Source organism: Diceros bicornis (genome assembly GCF_020826845.1).
Source record: "Diceros bicornis minor isolate mBicDic1 chromosome 13 unlocalized genomic scaffold, mDicBic1.mat.cur SUPER_13_unloc_1, whole genome shotgun sequence".
Classification (NCBI taxonomy): Eukaryota; Metazoa; Chordata; class Mammalia; order Perissodactyla; family Rhinocerotidae; genus Diceros; species Diceros bicornis.
The window spans coordinates 22,255,480-22,272,160 of NW_026690866.1; the positions used below are offsets into that span (position 1 = coordinate 22,255,480).

Genomic DNA, 16,681 nt, shown 5'->3' on the forward strand with positions numbered 1-16,681 from the left:
CTAACCATAACATTAACGTGAATCATTAACCTATCCACAACCGGAGTCGTAAAGCTAACCATAACCCTAACCCTAAACCTAACCATAATGTTAAACCCAACCTGAACCCTAGTGCTAACCCTAACAAGAAACCACACCCTAATCCTAATCCTAAGCAGATCCCGAACCCGAACTTTAACCCTATCCCTAATCTGAACACTAACTATAACACTAAACCTAAACCTAAGCAAAACCATAAGCCTAAGCAGAACCCTAACGCGAACCCAACCCTAGCCCTAACCTGAACCCAAACCCTGAATCTAACACTAAACGTAACCTGAAACTGAACCCTAACGTTAACCCTCACACTATCGCTAAACCTAACTTAAACCATAACCCTAATCCTAACCCTGAATCTAACCCAACCCTAATCCTAACCCGAAACCTAACCCTAATCCAAACAGTAAACTTAACATGAACACTAACCTTAACTCCAAACCTAACCCTAAACCTCTACCTACCAATAACCCTAACAAGAACACTAACCCTAACCCACGTGAACCCTAACACTAAAGCTAACCCTAAATCAAACCCTAAACCGAACTCAAACCCTAACACTAACTCGCACCATAACCCTAACCCTAACCGGTACCCTAAATCTAACCCAAATCCTAACCCAAAACCTAACACTAAACCGCATTTCAACCCAATTACTAACCCGAACCCGAACCCTAACCCTAACATAACTCTAACCTGAACCCTTAGCCTAACCCCAAAACTAATCCTAAACCTAAAGCAAACACTAGCTCTAACGCAACTAAACCCTGACCCAAACACTAACCCTGAACCTAACCAGACCCTACACCTAAGCATAAACCTAACCCAAACCCTAACATGAACCAAATGATAACTGTAACCCAAAGCATGACCCCAACCTACTGTTAAATGTAACTCAAACACAAACCCGAACTCTAACCCGAACACTAACCCTAATCCTAACGTGAACCCAAACCCTAACCCTAACCCGAAGCCTAAGCTTACCCTAACTCTAAGCCTAACCTGAGTTCCGAAACCGAACTGGAACCAGAACCCCAATCAGACCACTAACTCTAATCCTACACCTAACCATAACCCTAAGCCAAATCTGAACCCTAACCCTTGCACTAAACCTAACCCTAACCCTAACCTTGACAGTAACCCTAAGCCTAACCCTAAACCTAACCCTAACCATAACCCTAGCCTGAAAACTAACACTAACCGTAACCCGAACTATAACCCTAACCCTAACCTAACCCAACCCTAAACCTAGCCCTAAACCTTTTCCTAAGCATAATCCAAACCATAGCAGTAACCCTATCACTAATCCAAAACCCAACCTTAACCCTAAAACTTCCCAGATCCCAAAAACAAAGCCTAACACCAACCCTAATGCAAACACTAAACCTAACACTAATCCTAAACCTAACCCTAACCCTCATGCAAACTCTAACCCTAAACTTAACACGAACACTAGCCCTAACCCTAAACCCTAACACTAAATTTAAGCCTAAAGAAAACAGGTGCTGGAACCCTGACCCTAACACTAACCAGACCCCTAACCTGAACCCTAAACTTAAACCTAACTGTAACCGAAACAGAGGCTAAGACTAACCATAACAGTAACCCTAACCCTAACTCTGTCCAGAAACCTAACCCTAATCCTCACCCTAACCTGAAACCCAACCCTAATGCTAACACTAACCCGAACTCGAACCCTAACCCCAACATGAACACTAACGCTAAATTTAATCTGAACCAGAACCAGACCCCTAACCATAACCCAAATTCTATCCCTAACTAGAACACAAAACCAAACATACCCCTAAACCTAACCCTAAGCCTAACACGAAGCCTAACCCTAACTCGTACCATAAACTGATCCCTAACCCTAAACCTAACCTGAAGACTGACCAGAACCTAACCCTAACCATAACCACAATCCTAACTCTAACTCCAACACTAACCAGACCAGTAACCTAACCCTAACCCTAACTCGAAGCCTAACCCTAACTCGTACCATAAACCGATCCCTAACCCTAACCCTAACCTGAAGACTGAACAGAACCTAACCCTAACCCTCACCCTAACCCTCACCGTAATCCTAACTCTAACTACAACACTAACCAGACCACTAAACCTAACCCTAACCCTAACCTGAACCCTAGCACTAACCTTAAACTAAAGCTAACCCGACCACTGACCTGAAGGCTAACTCTAACCCTAAACCTAACCAAAGCAGTACAAGCACCCTAACTCTAACCCTAACCAGAACCCTAACCCTAACCCCAACCCTAACCCTAACACTAACACTAAAGTAAACCCTAACCAGAACCATAACCCTAACCATAACCTGAAAACTAACAATAACCAAACCTTAACCCTAATGGGAAGGCAACGATAACCCTAATTCTAAGCAAGCAGTAACACTTACCCTAAGCCTAACCCTAACTCAAACCTGAACCCTAACTCTAACCCAGCCCTAACACTAACCAGAATCCTAAGTCTAACATTAACCCAAATCCTAAATGCAACCCTAACCATAAACCAGCCTGAACTCTAACCCACACCCTGACCCTAACCCTAAGTGGAACCCAACCATAACCTTGACAGTAACCCTAACAATAACCCTAACCCAAACCCGAACCCAAAAGCTAAACCTAAACCTAATCCTGATCCCAATCCTAGCCCTAAACCTAAACCAAACCAGTACACAAAACCTAACCTGAACCCTAAGCCTAACCTTAACCCTAACCACAGCCCAACCCGAACCCTAATCCTAACCCTAAACCTAACCCGATCCCTAACACAAACTCTAACACGAACCTTAACCCGAAAGCTAGTAATGATTCACACTTGGATACAAAGATGTTTCTTTCTGTCAACTTACAAACTGAGAGAAGATAGTGTGTTCTCTAAGGAATTTGAGAGTGTTCCTGTCTCTAGGAACTCCACGGCCCTGTTTCCAAACCTCCTTTCAGAAGGTGATCATTAGCAGGTGGAAGGAAGGAAGATGGGGCATGAAGGTACTTCCAGGAATGGACGTTATCCATAGTTTAACTCAGCTGTAGTAGTGATTGCCCCTCAGATACCAAGATGTTTCTTACCATCTTCTCACAAGCCAGGATAAGAAAGTGCCTTCTCTAAGGAATTAGACTGAGATTCTGTCTCAAGGCCCTACATGGCGCTGTGCACAACTTTCCTTGGGAAGGCAATCTTTAGGAGCTGCAAGGAAAGGAGATTGGGCATGAAGTTACTTCCAGGAATGGCTGGTATCCATCATTTCACTCAGCTCTAGTAGTGATTGCCACAAAGATAGAAAGATGTTTGATAACAGCTACTTACTTTCCAGGATAAGAAAGTGCCCTCTCTAAGGCATGTGAGTGAGATTCTCTCTGAAGGCCCTATGTGGGCCTGTGGAAAACCTTTTTGGGAAGGTGATCTTTAGGAGTGGGAAGGAAGAGAGATGGAGCATGAAGTTACTTCCAGGAATGGGTTCTATACATAGTTTATCCGAGTTGTAGTAGTGATTGCCACTCAGAAACAAGGATGTCTCTTACCATCTAAATACAAGCCGGGATAAAAAAGTGCCTCCTCTAAATCATGTGAGTGAGATTGTCTCCCAAGGCCCTTCATGGGCCTGTGTAAACCTGCTTGCCAAGGCGATCCTTATGCGCTGGAAGGAAGGGAGATCTGGCAAGAAGTTTTTTCCAGGAATGGGAGTTATACATAGTTTAACTCAGCTTTAGTAGTGATTACCACTCAGATAGAAAGATGTTTCTTTCCATCTACTTACAAGCCGAGATAAGAAAGTGCCTTGCCTAAGACATGTGTGTGAAATCCCTCCATGGCCCTGTGCACAACCTGGTTTTGGGTGGCGATCTTTAGGAGCTGGGAGAAAGGGAGATTGGGCACCAAGTTGTTTCCAGGAATGGGTCATATACATAGTTTTACTCAGCTGTAGTAATGATTGCCACTCACAAACAAAGATGTTTCTAACCATCTACTTCCAACCCAGGATAAGAAATTCCGTTCCCTAAGGCATTTGAGAGTGATCATGTGTCAAGGCCCTACACAGCCCTGTTTCCATACCTGCTTTGGGAAGGTGACCCTTTGGAGCTGGAAGGAAGGGAGATTGGGCAGAGAGTAATTTCCAGGAATGGGAGTTATACTTACTTTAGCTCAGCTGTAATAATGCCTGCCACTCAGATACAAACATGCTTCTAGCCATCTACTTAGAATGTAGTACGAGAAAACGTGCTGTCAATGGCTTATGAGTGAGATGCTGTCTCAAGACAATACACAGTCCTGTTTCCAAACCTGTTTTGAGAAGGCGATCCTTAGGAGTTGGAAGGAAGGGAGATTGGGCACTTAGTCATTTCCAGGAATGAGTGTTATACTTAGTTTAGCTCAGCTGTAGCAATTCTTGCCACTCAGATACAAACATGATCCTAACCATCAACTTAGAATCCGCTATCAGTAAGTGTGCTCTCTATGGCTTGTGAGTCAGAGTGTCTCAAGGCACTACATGGTCCTCATTCCATACCCTCCTTCATAAGGCAATCCTCATGTACCGGAAGGAAGGGATATTGGGCCTGAACTTTGTTCCAGGAACTGGTGCTATGCATGGTTTAGCTCAGCTGTAGTAGTTATGCCACTCAGAAAGATGTTTCTTACCATCAACTTACAAACCGGGATAAGAAAGTTCCTTCTCTAAGGCATGTGCGCGAGATTCTCTCTCAAGGCCCTACATGGCCCTGTGCAAAACCTGCTTTGGGAAGGCGATCCTTAGGAGCTGGAAGGAAGACACATTGGGCATGAAGTTACTATCAGGAATGGTTGTAATACATAGTTCAACTCAGCTGTAGTAATGAATGCCTCTCAGATACCAAGGTGTTTCATATCATCTACATTCAAACCCGGAAAAGAAATTGTGTTCTCCAAGGCATTTGAGAGTGATCCTGCCTCAAGGCCCTACATGGCACTGTTTATAAACCTGCTTTTGGAAGGAGATTTGTAGCAGCTGGAAGGAAGGGAGATTGGGCACGAAGTCATGTCCAGAGACAGGTGATATGCATAGGTTAGCTCAGTTGTAGTAATGATTACCACTCATATAGCTACTTGTTCCCAGACTGTTACTTACAAGGGGGTTGAGAAAGTGCCTTAGCAAAGGAGTATGAGATTCATTCTCAGGGCACAAAATGGCATTATGCTCCAAACTGGGTTCAGGTTTTTCACCATTACAAGATGGAAAGAAGAGAGGTTAGGCACAAATTTATTTCCAGGAATGGGCGTTACTCATACTTCTGTGAAGCTCTAGGAATGAGTGTCACTCATATAGAAACTTGTCCATGGACTTCTACTTAGAAGCCTGCATCAGAAATTTCCTTCTCAAGGGAAAGTGAGATTAATTCTCAGGTCCAGAAATGGCATTATGTTCCAAACCTGGGTGAGGAAAGTGATCTTTACAACATGGGAGGAAGAGAGATTATGCACAAAGTTATTTCAGGGATTAGGTGTTATACACTTTTTAAAAGTGCCTTCTCAAGGGAATGTGAGATTTGTTGTCCAGGTGCGAAATGACAATATCTTCGAAATCTGGTTTAGGTTTGTGATCTTTATGAGAGGGAAGGAAGAGAGATTAGGCACAAAGTTACTTCCCGGAATGGGTGCTATATGAAGTTTACCTCAACTGTAGTAATGATTGCCAATCATATACAAACTTCTTCCTAGACATCTACATAAAAGCCAGGATCAGAACATTCCTTCTGAAAACAATGTGAGACTCCTTCTTAAGGACCAAAATGGCATTATGGTCCAAATCTGGTTTAGGTTTGTGATCCTTACGAGATGAAAGGAAGAGAGATTAGGCACAAAGTGATTTCCAGGAATGGGTGTTGTATCAACATTGTCAGCCCCAGTAATGACAGTCACGCCTATACAAACTTGTTCCTAGATATCTACTTAGAAGCTGGTATCAGAGAATCTGTTCTCAAAAGAATGTGAAAGACCTGAGAGGACACTATGTTCCAAACCTGGTTGATGAAGATGGTCCTTATGAGCCGGAATGAAGAGAGTTTGGGCATGAAGTAATTTCCAGGAATGGCTGTTAGTGACAGTTTAGCTCAGCTGTATCAATAATTGCCAAACATATACAAACTTGTTCCTAGACTTCTACTTAGAAGCCGGGATAAGAAGCTTCCTTCTGAAAGGAATATGTGGTTTCTTCTCTTTTTTCTTTGTGAGTAAGATCAGCCCTGAGTGAACGGCCATGCCAATCCTCCTGTAATTGCTGAGCAAGGCTGTCCCAGACCTAACATCCATCGCGATCTTCCTCCACTTGATGTGGGATGCCACCATAGCATGGTCAGACAAGTTGTGTGTCGGTGTGTGCCCGGTATCCAAACCTGGGCCACCAGCAACAGAGGGTGCACACTTAACCACTACACCATGGTGCTGGACCCTATGAGGTTCCTTCTCAAGGCCCCAAGTAGCATAATGTTCCAAAAATGGTTGAGCAAGCCGATTCTGATGAGATAAAGGAAGAGAGATTAGGCACAAAGTGATTTCCAGGGATGGCTGTTATACATACTTTAGCTCCTGTAGTCATGATTGCCACTCATATGCAAACTTGTTCATAGTAATCTACATACAGGTCAGGCACACAAAGGGCCTTTGCAAAGGAATGTGACATTCCTTCTCAGGGCCCCAAATCACAATATGTTCCAAACCTGGCTTAGGTTTGTGATCCTTACTGGATGGAAGGAAGAGAGACTGGGCACAATGACAGTTTCATGAAGGAGTTTTACACATGGATTAACTCAGGTGTAGTAATGATTGCCACTCATATACAAACTTGTTCCTAGACATCTAGATAACCCCAGGATCAGAAAGTGACTTCTCAAAGAAATGTGAAATTCCTTCTGAAGGCCTGAAACAGCAATATGTTCCAAACTTGGTCGAGGAAGGTGGTACTTACGAGCTGGAAGTAAGAGAGATTGAGCATGAAGTTTTTTTCCAGGAATTGATGCTATTCATAGAATAGCTCAGTTGTACTAACGATTGCCACTTACAGAGAATCTTGTTCCTGGACATATACTTAGAAGCAGTGATCAGAAAGTGCCTTCTTAAAGGAATATGTGGTTCCTTTTCAAGGCCGGAAATGGCAATATGTTCCAAACGAGGTTGAGGAAGGTGGGCCTTATGATCTGGAAGGAAGAGAGACTGGCACGAAGTTATTTTCAGGAATAGGTGTTATTCATAGTTCAGCTCAGTTGTAGTAATGATTTCCACTCATATGCAACCTTGTTTCTAGGGATCTACTTAGAAGCTGGGATCAGAAAGTTCCCTCTCAAGGTAATGTGAGATTCCTTCTCAAGGACCGACATGGTATTACATTCAAAACCTTGCTTAGGAATGTAATCCTTTAGAGCTGGAAGGAAGAGAGATGGGGTAGGAAGTTATTTTGAGGAATGGCTCTCAGACACACAACTGCTCTTCCTCACAGCACCTGTGTTAAGTTTTGGGGCCACATAGGTATCTGGGGAAATAGGCCAAAAGCTTCCACAAAGCAAAGCGAAACCTCCAGAAGTGGTGGAAGTGGCCTAAGTCAAACATACTGCTAGTGTGACCTTCCGGGAATTTGCCATATTGTGAACAATGTAAGGTAGGAGGCTGGAGAGCTACACGGAGATGTCTGATGGGCGTAGCTAGGTTTTCTGTGGGCTCCCAAACCTGAGGAGACAGAGATCTACCAGACTTAGGACCAGATCCCTGTGTGGGGGAGGGGAGCACCGCAAACAGGAACAGGGGGAAAGTGGAAGGCCTGGGTTTACTAAAACTGAGACCCAGATCCAACTCTGATCAAGGTCTGATTGGACTCAGGTGCTCCAACTTCACTCTGTTTCCCACTGAAGGAAGATAAGGTCATGTGAAACCTCTCGAGTTAAGTTACACAGACGTTACAAAAACACTCGTGGGAGGCTGGAGAAGGCAAGCCACAGACTGGGAGAAGACCTTTGCAAATCACATATCTGACAGGACTATAAAGAACTCTCAAAACTCGGCAATAAGAAAATCCCAGTTTAAAATGGGCACAGATTTGGACACTTCACCAAAGAAGATGCACAGATGGCAAAAAAGCACATGAAAAGATGTTCAAGGTCGTTAATCACGAGAAAAAGCACATAAAAACCACATTGAGATCCTGCTATGTACATACTGGAATGACTAGAATTAAAGAGGTTGACCATACCAGGTGTTAATGAGGACGGAAAGTAACTGGAACACTCCTACATTGCTGGTGGGAACACAAAGTGCTTCAGCCTGTTTGGAAAACAGTTTTAAAGTGGAGTTTGTTATGCTGCTGTAACAAATCAGCACAAATTTCATGGCTTAAATCAACTCAGATTTATCGTTTTACAGTTCTGTAGGTTAGCAGTCTGACACGGGTCTCTTTGGGTTATAATCAAGGTGTTGGCAGAGCTAGGTTCTTTTTGGGGGACTTTAAAGCTTAATCCATTTCCTAGCCTTTTCAAGCTTCTAGAGACCACCACATTCCTTACCCTATGGCCCCCCTCCTCCACCCTCAAAACCAAGAACTCGACATCTCTCTCACCCTGCTTCCCTTGTTCTATCTTTTTCTCTACTCTACTGCTTCTCTTTCCCTTTTAAGGGCCTTTGTGATGCACTGGGCCCACCTGGATAATCCAGGATAATCTCCCTATTTTAAAGTCAGTTGATCAGCAACCTTAATTCCGTCTGCAAATTTAATTCACTTTTGCCAAGTAAACTAATGTATTCCCAGGTTCCAGGGATTAGGACATCTTTGCGGGCCATGACTTTGTTACCACAAAGAGTTTTTAAAAATAAAGTTAAACATGCACATACCATATGACCCAGCAATTCCACTTCTATGTGCTTACCCAGGAGAAGAAGACATGTTCATACAAAAACTTGTTTGCCTTCTCAAATCATAAAGATTTATAGCAGCTTTATTCATAGTCAAAAAGACAAAACTGAAAATAACTCACATGTCCTTCAACTGATGGATGGATAAACAGTGGTAAATTCATACAATGGATACTACATTCAGCAATAAAACAGAAGGAACTGCTGATACAGTCAACAACATGGATGAACACTCAAATAAATGTATCATGCTAAATGAAAGAAACCAGTCTCAAAAGGCCAAATACTGTAGGATCCCATTTATATGATATTCCAGAAAAGACAAACCATAGAGAAAGACAAGAGATCATTAGCCACCAGGGGTTAAGGTTGGGGGAAGAGTTGACTACAAAAGAGCAGCTCAAGGGAGTTCTGGGTGCTGGAACTGTTCCATATCTCAATTTTGGTAGTTGCACAGCTCTATGCGTTTGTCAAAACAGTTGTACAAAGAGGAAAACAAATACTTCATTTCTCACCCTTCAGAATGGCAAAATTTTAAAAATCTGACAATGCCGATCTGACAATTCCCAGGGCAAGGATGACTCAAACAATGTTGGAGGGAATGCAAATTGTTAAAACTTCAGAGGATGATTTGGCTGCAGCTCGTCAAGATGCAGATGCACATCAGCCTCTGGCCCAACAATCCAATCACAGGCAGGTGTCCATTCTAGCGAGTCCACACGTGTGCTCGAGGAGACACACAGAAGGATAGTCATTAAACATGACAGGGGAATAAATTAATTGTGGTTAGTAGTTATTTAAAAAAGAAAGGAAAGAAATGCATATGGGAAATAATCGACCCTGCTGGCTACGTATATGATAGGAGAAGGTAACTCATTGGTTTGTCTACTTAATAGTATGTAGCACAGAGAGCACTGTAGTAGGAATCTGGAGACAAGCATCTGAGCATTTAGTTCCAACTCTGCCACTAAAGCATCAGTCTGACTGTGGACGACTTAACTCAAGAAACCTCACTTTCCATTTCCTAGAAATTGAAGAGGTTAGGCTCTAAACCACTAAAATTATTTCCAACTCAACAATTCTATGATTCAATAAGTCAACAATCAAAAATTATATTCCAAAGTACCTATGTTGAGAAACTGTTTTTCCCAGACACCCTGAAATCAGAAAGTATCAGAGAAATAAGACATCTTAATATATTGATACATAAAATGGTCCAAATGTCTTGGAATGTCTATGACCAGGTTTTTAATCAAGATCATAACTCAGAAAGAGTGTAAAAGCAACTAAACCTGCCATAACGACTTGGGTCACCCTCAGGTAAAATTTATATATCCTCTCCCATTTTAACATTCCAAAAGAAGTTCCCCATACCAATGAGTCCATCTTGTCAAGTTCAGGTCTGTCTAGCCAAAAGTCATTCATGTATATGGTAAGATTTACTTGATTTTTTTAACAAAGATAAATCGATGAATGGCTTTTTGTATTTTTGCCTGTTTCATCTATAAAGAGCTTACATTATAATTTAATAGCTTCAGCCTGCTACAATAATTTAAAGAGCCTTTTGAAACTTGTAACACGCCATGTCCAACACGATCTAGTAAAAATATCAGTAGTTCAGAATCCAAAAAAGCTCATTTAAAAGTTTCATTACCGCCAATACTTACACTTCAAAGACACCAAAAACCAACATGTCATTTCTTCCTACTGCAGAATTTAATAGGTTATTAACTTCTGGTATCATCCAAAAGCATAATTAGGATGCTATCATTAACATGTATTTTTTTAATAAGAAATATTAAAACTAATGATTAAACTATTAAATTAAATGATTAACTAAATATGAAAACTAATGACAACTAACGATCTGTTGCCTTTCCCTATGGTTTATCTTTTCTAGAATATTATATAAATGAAATTCTACCATATTTGACCTTTTGACCTTTCCCATTGTCAGTCAAATCAAAATTTCAAACTTCTTGTCCTATGGGCTTTCCAAATCTAAATTCTTACAATTCTAAATGGGTACGGGGACAAAACAGACACTATATACAACTTCCAAAATCCTCCTCTTTATCCGATTTTAGTTTTAGCACCAACTGCCAAGAAAATCTTTTCAACTGTAACCAAAATTCCATTCACATTATGTCAGTCATCAATTGATCAGTCATCAGTCTATGTTAACAGAAGGTGAGTTAGTATTAGGAAGGTACACAATTTGCACCAAAGATTGTTTAAATCTCCTTTCATTAAATGCAGTTTACAACAATTCACAGACTTCAAAGTTCACCTTGCAAATATACACTCAATTATCAGAAACCGCGAATGCGATCAGGCTTTTCTATAAAGATGGTCTCAAGGATGTAGGAACCGTTCATTTGTTTAATGAAGGCAATGAGGAGCCCAATAGCCTGAGCAGAGTCAGGCAGAGGAGCGCTGACCACAGGCCCTCTTCCGAAGGAAAGCGTTCACCCAGAGATGTCGCGACCTGGCCTAGACAGGGTCTCGGGTGGCGCGAATTCAAGGGCGGGCACTCAAGGCAGGCGACTCCCTGCCGCCCCCTGCACCTCGGATGGGTGGGCAGGAGGCCCTGCCAAGGTGAGTCCCCGCTGAGGTGGGGACCCACCAAGGCACAGGGACAGGCTGGCCAAGCGGCCCTCTTCTGCTCCTCCAAGGGACAGAGGTTGGGCTCCCCCACCTGAAGCAGCCAGCCAGCAGCCTCAGCCCCCGGTCCCATCTGCCGCCCCAGACACCGCGCTCCCGCCATATGTGGTGGAGCTCTCCACGCCGAGCCCACTGCCCACCGCCTACCTCGCCGCCGCTCCTGCCCAGTGTTCCTCCACACTGCAGAAATGAAAGCTCCCCGCGCTGAAAATCCTGGAGGAAGGATCCAGAATCTGCCCGAGCACCCCCCCCACAAACTCCAGTGGCCACCACTTCCGCATCAGGGTCTCTGCCCCCAGTGCATGCGCCCCGGGGATCTCCAGCTCGCCGGCCCCTCTGCCACTCTGAGCACTGGTCATGCGCTTATGCGGGACTCTGAGGATACAATAGGAACCCTTGGCGGGGGCACTGGGAGGGGTGTCGGGGATTGGGGACCGAGGTGTCCATGATATGGAGAGCAGGAGTGCGCTCATGCTGTGCAGCCCTTGACTCTGCTCTCCCTGGATGACCTTCAGCTCCTGGAGAAGTTCTGCCTTCCCTTGAGGTGGCTTCTCCTGTCCTGAGAAGCCCGTTACACGATCTAACATCTGTTTATAAAAGAACGATGACATCCTTAACACCCAGTGTGTTGTGTCTCCAGAAGAATTCTCTGCTTCCCCAGAAGATGAGACAGGGAGCAGCTGGGACTGGGTTCTGACCAAGGAAGGAAGGATGCTGAGGGCACAGCTGACTCCCCTCCACTGGCTCCTTCCCCTGATCCATGGCCCTGATGGGGCAACAGCGCTGGGGACTCCTGCAGGTGACAACGCTCAAGTGTTTGCCCACGGTATTACATTTCTTATGGTTTAGTGGTTAAAACAGGGGGCTAGCTGTCAGTTATTCAGACGATTTCATTTTCAGAAATGTCTTTGGACAAAGAAGTTTGTTTTCTTCATCTTTGATTTTTAAAATCAATAACAATAATTAAAATACTCATTTTCTTAATCTCATTGGCATGCAAAAACAAAAAAGTCACTTGGATTTCACCAAATTGACCACATTTTCATTAAAACTTTGAAAGTATTGCTGATTGAGTTAAAGAAAACATTTGGGAAGGACAATTACCTTCAGATAGTATCTTCCCAGATAAATGTACAAACACAGAGTTATGAGCCGTTTGAGGGGCCTGGTAAATCCAGTTTGAGTTTTACAATGGATCGTCCAAAGTACAGATTAAATTAGTAATTTTCTGAGGAGTTTTCGAGTAAATGTTCATGTCGCCTTCATCAAATAGGTCTGGTGATTTAAATGAAGGTTGAGCTAAAGATAAAAGTTTTCAAGAGACTGAGACATATTAGGTAAATGTACTTAAAAAGGGTGCAAATTAAAGTAAATCTGCCATTATCCTCTTTAAAAGAGATTCAGAGTAACATTATTGTCAAGGTATAAGAAGGAATAGAAATGTTTTATAAAAACAATTCTTCAATTCTACAGGACCTAACGTCACATTCTAGAAGTCTCCATAGTCTTTCACTCATCTAGATTTAAATTGTTCAATTAATACTTTAAAGACTAATGAATCTGAGGGCAAAATATTCAAGGTCATTGTTTAATTGTTTTTCATTGTTGCAAAGTAGATGGGTATGAACTGTGGCTGAAATCCATGGACTTGAAGAAGAAAAATATACAGAACTTATTTATCACTCTCACAGTGTGTCCTGACTTAATCCTACACATGTGCCAAGAATAAAGCCTCAAGGAATTCCATTATGTTATTAGAAATGACATCTTTCATTCACAATGAATATTCTCTAATTAATTATCTAACTAGTAATTATGTTCCTGATGCAAATAGGCAAGTAAAAGAATCCATGCCTGATTAAATTGGGCTCATAACATGTATACATGGGAGACACGTGAGAAATGGAGTCTCTCAAAAGAATGGCAGAGATGCTCCTCTTAAATACTATCTTCAGATAAGACAAAGGAGGATGTTGGGGGTGGGGTTTGGGATGTGAGACTGGCAGAAGACAATTCTCATGGAGAGGGACATGTAAATATTTGTCTGAACCAACTCCCCTGTACTAGGTTCTGGTCCTGAAGGGACAGCAGGGCGGTGACCAGGAACAGGCCTCCCAGTGGTGGTGCCTTCCCAGGGGTGGCATGGGGATGCTGGGGGAAGGAGGATGGTGTGTGACAAGGCACTAACAGTGGAGGCAACAATGCAGAGGTCAGGGATCTCTCTGGTTCTCTCACTCTCTCTCTCTCTGTCTCTCTCTCAGGGACCTGAGAAGAGGAAGTTGGCACAGCCTGCGCCCCTAGCATACCTCTCTCATGGACCCTTCTTTCTCTGGCCACTATGGGAGCCCTGTGGCCTTGGGTTTAACCCATGAGGTCAAGGGCACATGCACAACCACTGGGCCTAGGGGGGGCCTTGGGGGTCCTCAGTGAAGGCCCCACCTGCCCGCGAGGCCTTGACACGGTGACACCACCTGAAAATAAAGCAAACACATATAAGCATATGTAGTTTTAAAAGGAAAAGCACACAACTAAAAGAACTGATATCATTAAATACAGTATTCTATTTGTTTATGTGTCAAATTACTGATAGGAAATAGCCCGGTGTAGTGATAGTAGAATTGATCAATTTCATAGAGAATTCTTTTAACGGCTGTTCATATCTTGTGTTTTACATCATTGGTTAGGGTTATATTTTCATCTTTTCCTTTCCTAGTCTCTCCATCAATCAACCTTGAAGTGGAACTGAGCACATGCTTTTCAGAAGCGGCATCATTCTCTACTCAGCCAGAGCATTGGGCCTGACAATAGCTGGATCCAGCAGAAAACTGCACACTCTAGGAGATGTCATGTGGAGATGTGCCTGGCTGGACTAATAGTCACGTGGATATGATTTTTAAAAAAATCTCTCAGTGCTTTCCTAAAATCAAATAATACTCTTCAGTTGCTTTAGTAGACGAGACATTAGTTATGTCTTTTTAATTTCCACAGAAGCTTTTTTTATGTTACTAAAGAAACTAAACATTATGTCTTTTTTCTTGTTACCAAAATGGACTTAGTATTAAAAACAAGAAACCTACAAGAAAGTAAACACTCATATGGAATAGAAATTGTGGGTCGCAATTGCTACTTTTTTATATAAAATCATGTTTTATTTATGTACAATTTCTCTCAACTGTGCTTTTGAAAATAACTTAATATTAGAAATTACCAGTAAGAAGAGGGGGTGCTCCCTTGAGTGTGGTCCAGTAGAAGTCAGGTGACTCAGACCTGAGTTCTAGGCCCAGGTCTGTTTCTGGTTAGTGTGTGACAATGTACTTAGGCTCTCTGGAATGTAGTATTCCTTACTGTAAAATTAAAGAATTTGATGATTTTTGAGAACTTTTCCAAATATTAAATGACTTCTCTTTTATATTTTATAATTTTATTTATTTATTTTTCCCCCAAAGCTCCAGTAGATAGCTGTATGTCATAGCTGCACATCCTTGATGTATGTGGGACATGGCCTCAGGATGGCCGGAGAAGTGGTGCGTCAGTGCGTGCCCGGGATCCGAACCCCGGGCTGCCAGCAGCGGAGCGCGCGCAGTTAACCACTAAGCCACAGGGCCAGGCCTGACTTCTCTTTTAAAAATCAGAAAGATCCTTCTCAAACTTATACATTATCAAAAATTTTTTCTGAACTTTCACTTACCAAGAACAACTGATGTCCCTTCAATTATATTGATTGAAAATAAAGATCATAAAAATATAAATTTGGTAATCTAATATATGAATTAGCATAAAAATGAGCCAGGAAAAAATTATGATCAATCAAGATATTACACTATGAAAATATTACTGTTTGTTACAGTACATAAAGTTATGACACTAAAATAGTATCTTTTTGCTGTTTGTAAGTTTATATTGTTACTCATATATCACTATTAATCCTATTATGTTTTACAAGTAATAAAATATCTTGAAAGGAGAGAACAATAAAGCAGCAGCCCTGCATTACACACGAAAGTTGTGTTTCCCCTGGAGTGAAAATGTGGATACAACATTGGTCAAGTACTTTATTTTATAATCCACTGGTGCCTTTCAAAAATATAGCTATTATTGTAAGAGTAAAGATATTCATTTTTTTAATAATTTCATTTATTTATTTATTTTTCCCGCAAAGCCCCAGTAGATAGTTGTATGTCATAGTTGCACATCCTTCTAGTTGCTGTATTTGGGACGCGATGTCAGCATGGCCGGAGAGCCAGCATGTCAGTGCACGCCTGGGATCCAAACCGGGGCCGCCAGCAGCGGAGTGCGCACACTTAACCACTGAGCCACGGGGCCGGCACAAGTGTAAAGATATTCTTAAGAATAGTGCCACAAAACAGGTTTTCCCAGCTACTTTTTGTCAGAGCTGAGATAGACATTAGGCTGGGGCACTTGAAGAGGCATGGTGGACTCAGCTGAGGGTGATTTAATTACTGTGAGATGATTAGCCAATAGCGAATAAGACGGAGAAAGATTGAAAAGAGGTAAAGGGAAATAAAGTTGGAAATAATTAAGAAAAATAGTGCCTTCAAAATATCCTCTCATTATTTTTATAGCTTTTTTTTTTTTGAGGCATGACTAGGATAGTATGTTAGATTTTTATAAACCCTTTTCTCCTGGGCTTATATTACTGAGTTCTTCATTATTTATGATAATGCCAAAGAAAATCTAGAGAAAAGTATTCTGTACTATCAACAAGCAGAAAACATATACAACATTGCTCTATATATTAAGAGTCCAGCTGTAGTAGTCAAGACATATATTCATGTATGTAAAATTATAATGATTTTCTTATTTCCTCCGGCTGTGAACCATGTTAAAATATATAGTAATAAGCAGAAAACCTGAAGAACTAGGTGATTTAAAACACCTGTTGTTACAGCTAGGCCATTCAAGGGTAAAATTAAATTCAATTTCACACTTCTCCTTTCCTTGTAGCCAGTGAACTGTCTGGAAGACAGAAAACACATAAAATTAATTGAGAGTTAACAGTATTTGGAGGCAGTTGAGGTTAAGAACTCAACAATGATGTCCCTTACTTCAGGAGCCATTGACTCTTTGTCAT

The 16,681-nt window shown here is 42.0% G+C and overlaps 2 long non-coding RNA genes across 3 annotated transcripts in view; one reads left to right on the forward strand and one right to left on the reverse strand.

Annotated features, from left to right (window-relative positions):
* The window catches only part of LOC131401764 (uncharacterized), a 47,598-nt gene extending 35,818 nt beyond the window's left edge, over window positions 1–11,780 (reverse strand). The window contains exon 1 of the long non-coding RNA XR_009217944.1: window positions 11,737–11,780. This is a non-coding gene — a long non-coding RNA (uncharacterized LOC131401764). The remainder of the gene's footprint in view (window positions 1–11,736) is intronic.
* The window catches only part of LOC131401765 (uncharacterized), a 47,598-nt gene extending 33,688 nt beyond the window's left edge, over window positions 1–13,910 (forward strand). The window contains exons 1-3 of one of the 2 annotated variants that reach the window (XR_009217945.1): window positions 12,069–12,133; window positions 12,230–12,415; window positions 13,851–13,910. This is a non-coding gene — a long non-coding RNA (uncharacterized LOC131401765). Of the gene's footprint in view, window positions 1–12,068; window positions 12,134–12,229; window positions 12,416–13,850 lie in introns of those variants that run through there. The other variant, XR_009217946.1, reaches the window with a different exon arrangement.
* The last annotated feature ends 2,771 nt before the right edge of the window (window positions 13,911–16,681 follow it).